The sequence below is a fragment of the Haemaphysalis longicornis genome, unplaced genomic scaffold (genome assembly GCF_048455015.1).
Source record: "Haemaphysalis longicornis isolate Haplotype H1 unplaced genomic scaffold, Haemaphysalis longicornis Haplotype H1 scaffold_8, whole genome shotgun sequence".
Lineage (NCBI taxonomy): Eukaryota > Metazoa > Arthropoda > Arachnida > Ixodida > Ixodidae > Haemaphysalis > Haemaphysalis longicornis.
Window position 1 is genome coordinate 32758914 of NW_027526445.1, and position 6213 is coordinate 32765126.

The following is a 6213-nucleotide window of genomic DNA, read 5'->3' on the forward strand; positions in this document are numbered from 1 at the left end:
AGCTCCAGCTTGGCGAACCTGGCTTGCGCCTCGTGTGAAGATGGCCCGCCGCATCGTTATCACCATCACACAATGGCGTCCACCTATGAGATTTTTTTGTTTTGGGTGGCAGTGTGGGCGCACCGCACATGTTTTCGGTGAAACTAAGTGTCCTGAATGGATAAAAAGTTACAGATAGCTGGCGCTATGCTTATTTTATTGTAAAATAATTGTTCACACCCAGCCCAAATCATCAAAAATTTCGTTGAAGCGAAAGCAAGCCAGACAAATCGTTCGTAGTGGCGAGGACTTCGTTGCATTGACTTCTATGGCTAGCTGACGGGGACTTTGAAATATTTCGTTGAAGCGGAAATTTCGTTGAAGCGGACTTCGTTGTAGCGGGATTAGACTGTATGACGGAAGCTCGTAACTTTGCGCATACGACACGTTTCCCAATGTCCCGGAAGTATAACTGTTGCCAAACACATCCTCTGCCACAATCGTTGCAAAGTTATAGGGGTCCTGAAAAGCATTTTGAGTACACTATATAAACTATCGCAATTGTTAGGTTGGGTGGTCAGCGTCATCCGTGCCAAGTATAACATTTTATGTGCAGCAAACAGCTCACAATTCTATGGCAAAGTTTGTTGCTGCTTTTCCACCCTTTCCTGCGTGTTTTTGGGCTCCACCATCTTCCGGCATGTACGTCATCGATTATCCCACGCACGCCACGCAGCAGAAATCTTGCAATTGGACGGCCTTTTCTCTCACTTCCAGTGAAGAGAAGCGTCATATGCTGAGCATCAACGGGTCACGACAGCACCTTTGGTTAATTATCGCTTCCTGTAGCATGCTTAATGCTATCGTGTTCGTCCATATTTATATTTCTTACTCTATTAACACGCTTCTCTTCAAAGCGTGTTGGCTAGGCCGACACGATGACGACTTTCGAGTTGGCAGACCACCGTTTGTCACACGACGCCGACGGCGACACCAACACTTTGGCCGACCAAAAGTCCGTGTGGTGTGACTGGCTCGCTGACCAACGGTGTTTTCGGTCAGCGAGCCAGTGCTCGTGCCAGTCCCAGCCAGCAGAATGCTGGCTCACTGACCAATGGTGTCTTTGGTCAGCGAGCCAGTCACACCACGGTCGTTCAGGCAATTCCCGACGATCGGCCGAACGATCGTCAGGACTCGGGAATCGATCGAGAAATAAAAACTATTCCCTGACAACATTCACGCTGTAATGAATGCGGTTCTGTTCTGTTTGTTCCTAGAGTGCAATATACATAGTAAGGTTCATGAAGTTCATATAGCTCAACTCATGCAATCCGTATTGGCCTCGAGGACATACCGTGGCGCCACCTACGAGTGACGTCACTCGTAGGACGCCGAATCGTGTTGTCGTCTGCTACAACACATTTCCCGTGCGTATGCGGAAGCGTGTTTTTTTGTTGTAGCCACCGTATCGTCCGCTCCTTGTGGATTTGATGCAAATTACCAAAAAAGTTGTTTGTAAACCAAATAATTCGGGCAAGCAATCAGCGACTCGCTTGTTCCCGGCGACACCGCCGCGTTTAGGTAGTTGCTACCATCGCGACCCACAGCTCGTACGTACGCAGCCAGCTAACGCCAAGAACGATGCAACTGACGCCGAGAAAAGTACGCTGTAAATTCAGTATGAAATACTTTTGACGGGACATGTGTGTGCAAGCAAACACCTTGTAACAGCGATTAAAACGCGTCGCTCACTTATGATCTCACCGCGCGAACAGCTCGTATTGCCTGGTAAATGAATGACGCGAGAACGGTGATCAGATTGCTTCGCCGCACATGCTTAAAAGTATTGTTATGGTCTGCAGTTTGGCTTAATCAGTGCCTATTTCCCCTACGATGTTTTTATAGTCATGCCCGGATTTGATTAACAATCACTGCCGTAGCCTGTACTCTGCACGGCTGATGTTTACTTTTCGCGACTTGTCCGCAATGCATGAACGGTATGAACGCGAGTTTTTAACGCCCTCGAGCGGGTTTGGACAAGGCTATATTTAGTTTTCATTATGTGCTCGGCGCGGTAATTTATAATTGCCGCGTGTTTTGTATGTTTACAGTAAGCCGGCATTTCTCAAGCATCAATTTCGAAACTCACGACTGCTCACAGAAGGCGAGGCTGCGTACGAGGCGAAACATGGTGCACGTCGTTCATGATTTCAGGTAATGGGGATATTTAGAATAGGAGAACCGAGCGTTGGGGGCCCCCAAGAAGTTAGAGGAACCCAAACGCAACACGCGCGTGCGCGACGGGAGGGCCTTCGCCAACAGCTCGCAGCCGGCTTCGGATGCACGTAATCGGATGTAGGGAACTTTAGGCTTGGCGTCGCAGCATATATTTCATCGCCGTTAGAGTTGTGAGTGACAGACCCTAACAGAACGTTTCACCGCGCTGGGAACTCTGCAAGCGCGGTGATTTCCGTTGAAGCGATCGACGATCAAGCATGGCCATCCTTCGGCTGCTCGCCGCACCGTGCGTGAACGGGCCGGCGCTGCCGGGACCGACCTACGCGGCCGATCGGCGTAAATCGCGGCAGATATTTGAGCATCGCTTTGAAAACCACAGCTGATGACACTACGATATCGGAATTTTTCATCAAACTAACATCCACTTTCACCAATCTGGAACTTCTTTTCCACGACTTGTGTGATTTTAAAAAGCGGCGACAAGTTGTTGCTGCCGTGACCTGCGTCGGTTTGAGCTGCACCGTCGGCTGTGCGGGCAGTCAGGGCGGGTGCGTGTGCTTCTGCGAGCAGTTAACACTTCACGATTTCGTGCTTTATACATTTCTTGCAAACAAGGGAAATCTAGAAACTTCACTCGGCGATCGTCGTACTCCACATTCTTGATCGGGGTAACAAGCCGCTGCTTACGCTTCGGTCGCATGCGTAATACACCACCACGCTCGTGGTGTTTGCGGATAATCTACCACAGTTGATACGGTTATACAGACACCATTAGGTCGAACTGCGCTTGACGCACTGAGAATTAATTTCAAACGAAGGAAATTAACACGAAAATACTTTTAGAACGCGCTTTCTAAGCGAAGTGTCACGCGCTGCAAGCCAACTACGCAGCAAGATAGGAACGGTGATCCTACAAGTGACGTCAAAACGATCGCAGCGCCGGCCTCTCCAGTGGTGGGCCTCGCGGCCAATTTCAGCTTACGACGCTTCGGCCGTTCGCTTTGGCGACAACTCATTTCCCGGAGTTGCAAACTGCATATTTGTGTGAAACCAGCAACGCTTGTAGAAAATATAAGCTCAATTAAGACCAGAAGAGGAGTTGCGGAATGCTTATTAGGTAATAAGGAATCAATATCGACCGAAGTTATTAGCGTAAAGTGTAAAACAAAAGCACCACTAGCACTATTCCCGCAGAACAAAAGCCCAGTCTCAGCCGAAACAGTCCTGTTGCTGGAGATCAGCTGTGGTGGGGGCTCTATGGAACCTTACTGCGCAAGTGTTGTCCAAGAAATGTTCAGTTAACCAGTCAGGAATCCTTGAAACCAGATAGAAGACATCAGAGCGTTCTAGCACTTCGTATGCTCTGTCTGTTGCATGGTTATTGTGTTAACCGGGACCCATGTGGGCATGCACTTGCCCATTTGTTTCGGTAGGGGGGCTTAGTTTTGCAGCCGGCCCTCGCCGTGCCCGCACAATCGTTACAATGGGGTGCGCCCTCCTCGCCGTGTCTGCAAGCACAGGCACAGTTTGGTACCAGTCAACACAGTAATTATGAAACAGACGGAGCATATGGAGTGCTAAAACTGTCTATTGATGCGGCACAAAGGGTAGGCCTCAATGTAGTATACAGCTCATTTCTGCACAATCTCCAGTTCTTTTATGATGCAGTGGACCGAAGCCTCGCGCCCAATCAGTCAAGGTCGCAGGTTCAAATCCCGGCAGGCTGTTGCTTGTTCTTTTTTTTCCTGGCTTTTAAGTGGCATGGTTTTCGAATTGTATTTGCAAATCCAAAACAAAACTTTTTGGTTCGACTTTGGAACTACCACACCCAATGTCAATGCATCGTTTAGGTCATAGGCACGACTTGTTCAGTTTTAAACTCGTGCTTTGTATCTTTCAGAGGACAAAATACTGATGTGTGCATTTTGCAAAATTGGTATGTCTGTATATAGAGTAGACAGTTTCCTACCATCCACTTTTAAACAAGTGGCTAAGGTGTTGCGCTGCTGAGCACGAGGTTGCGGGTTCGATTCCTGGCCGCGGCGGCCACTTTTCTGATGGAGGTGAAAAGAAAAAACGCCCGTGTGTACCAGATTTCAGCGCACATTAAAAATCCACAGGTGGTCAAAATTAATCCGGAGCCCTCCACTACAGTTCGCCTCATCGCCTGCGTTGCGTCAGCACGTTGAAACCCTACAATCGTAGAAATCCACTTAAACAAGACACAAGGTAGGCTCGGGGGCCGGATGGTAGGGATATTGGGCCACGGACGGCAACCAAGCCCTCTACTTATCGCAACTGACAGCACTGAGCAGGTAAAACAAGGGACGAACAGCCTTTATAGAGAGGAAAGGGGCTCCTGGCCATCAGGAGAAAAAAACGAGGGTGGAATGATTGTTTTTTGCAATCATATGCACAGTCGAACAAAGAGGCAGGCACGCATGGACCCATGTGAGGAGGTGCTTGTCGCAGCGCTTGGAAGTGATGAAGAAGAAGCGCTCGGGCGTGGCCGACAAGGATCACGTGCGGAACAAGGAAGAGGAAGAAGAGGCGGAACGGAGGTGACAAGCTGAAGGCAGGAGGAAAGCAGCTCTCAGCGAGTTCTCTGCTGGACGCGAATGCCCAGGAGACTCAGAGCCAAGCCACATTTCCCTCCTGGCCTTGTGGACTGGCAGCGCCGTCTCTGCCATGTCCTCACAGCAGCCTACTTCCGTGACCAGCGAGCGTGGAGGCAGCAGCGTCGCGTCATCGCACGGCACTTCTCACGACACGGCATTTCTCGGCTACAACAGCACCAACGACCATCGCACCGAACCCTCCGCACCGAGCCAGCTCATCGACAGGAACCCACACATGAGCGAGAACTATTGGGAGTGGGGCTTTTCTCATGGGACTTATTGTTCTGTTAGACGCTTCTTATTATATTAGCCTAACTTTCATGTGTGCAGTTTATCTTTAATTGTCCCGTTAATATACTGTGTGTTTTGTCCGTTGCTGAACCTGCCTCGCTTCCCTTCCGCCTGGTAAACTTTATCCTCCTCATCCAGAAAAACAATCTGCATCACACCCCGCAACTCACACTACTTTCCCAAGACCGCTCGTAATATCTGTTACGGTGTACTTGCCTAGTAGTTGATAAACACAGGGTCGTGTAGAAGTTTCCCGGAAAGTAAGGGGGTGGGGACGACGCACTCTAAAAGTCCCTGTGTCGTACCGTGCAACCCTCCTGCTGCTTCTGCTACGGTTATAAACGTGTCGAAGCGATTGGAATAACGGAATGGAATACTGCAGTCACCTGTGTACGCGGCGCAGGCATGGCATCACAACAACCCAACCAAGCTCGACATTGGCGTGAACAGGCAGCCAATTAGAAGCAATATATAAAGCTACGTCAGATTAGAGCACATGTACATGAACACTCAACTAAATTTTGAGGCGATCCTTTGGTTATTCGCTCACATATTTTAGACTCCCATATGTACGAAGACACGTCGTCGCCGCAAATGCGCAGTGTCAGGGTCGTTCTCTTTGCGCGTGATCTCTCGGCATGGTGTGGAAACGTTAAAGCCCCGCCCCATTCCTTCCATCAGCTCTTCCAGCCGTGAGCGGAGTGCAGGATTCATAAGCAAAATCACAAAAAAAAATGGAGCAAATGGAACGCAGAATGTCCGACGGCCTTGTCCGAGGGCAATCCTGCGGCACAGAATATCGCAGCAGTAGACGATGCCCGCAACCTGATGTTCTTGCAGGCATCACTGAGAAGTGAGGCATCATGGGCAATCACGCTCGTGCAGTGAGAAGAGGTGGACGAAACGAGGGGGAATTGTGGTGCGGGCGAAAACGTGACGGTTTGATTTGCAATAACTCCAGTAATACTCATCGTTTTACAAAATTTTTGATGGAGGTGATTACTAGTACGCTGGTTTACCTGAAAATGCGAACACCCATGTATCGCCAAAACCTCTTTCAGGGCCCCTTGAAGCACGACGTTCACGA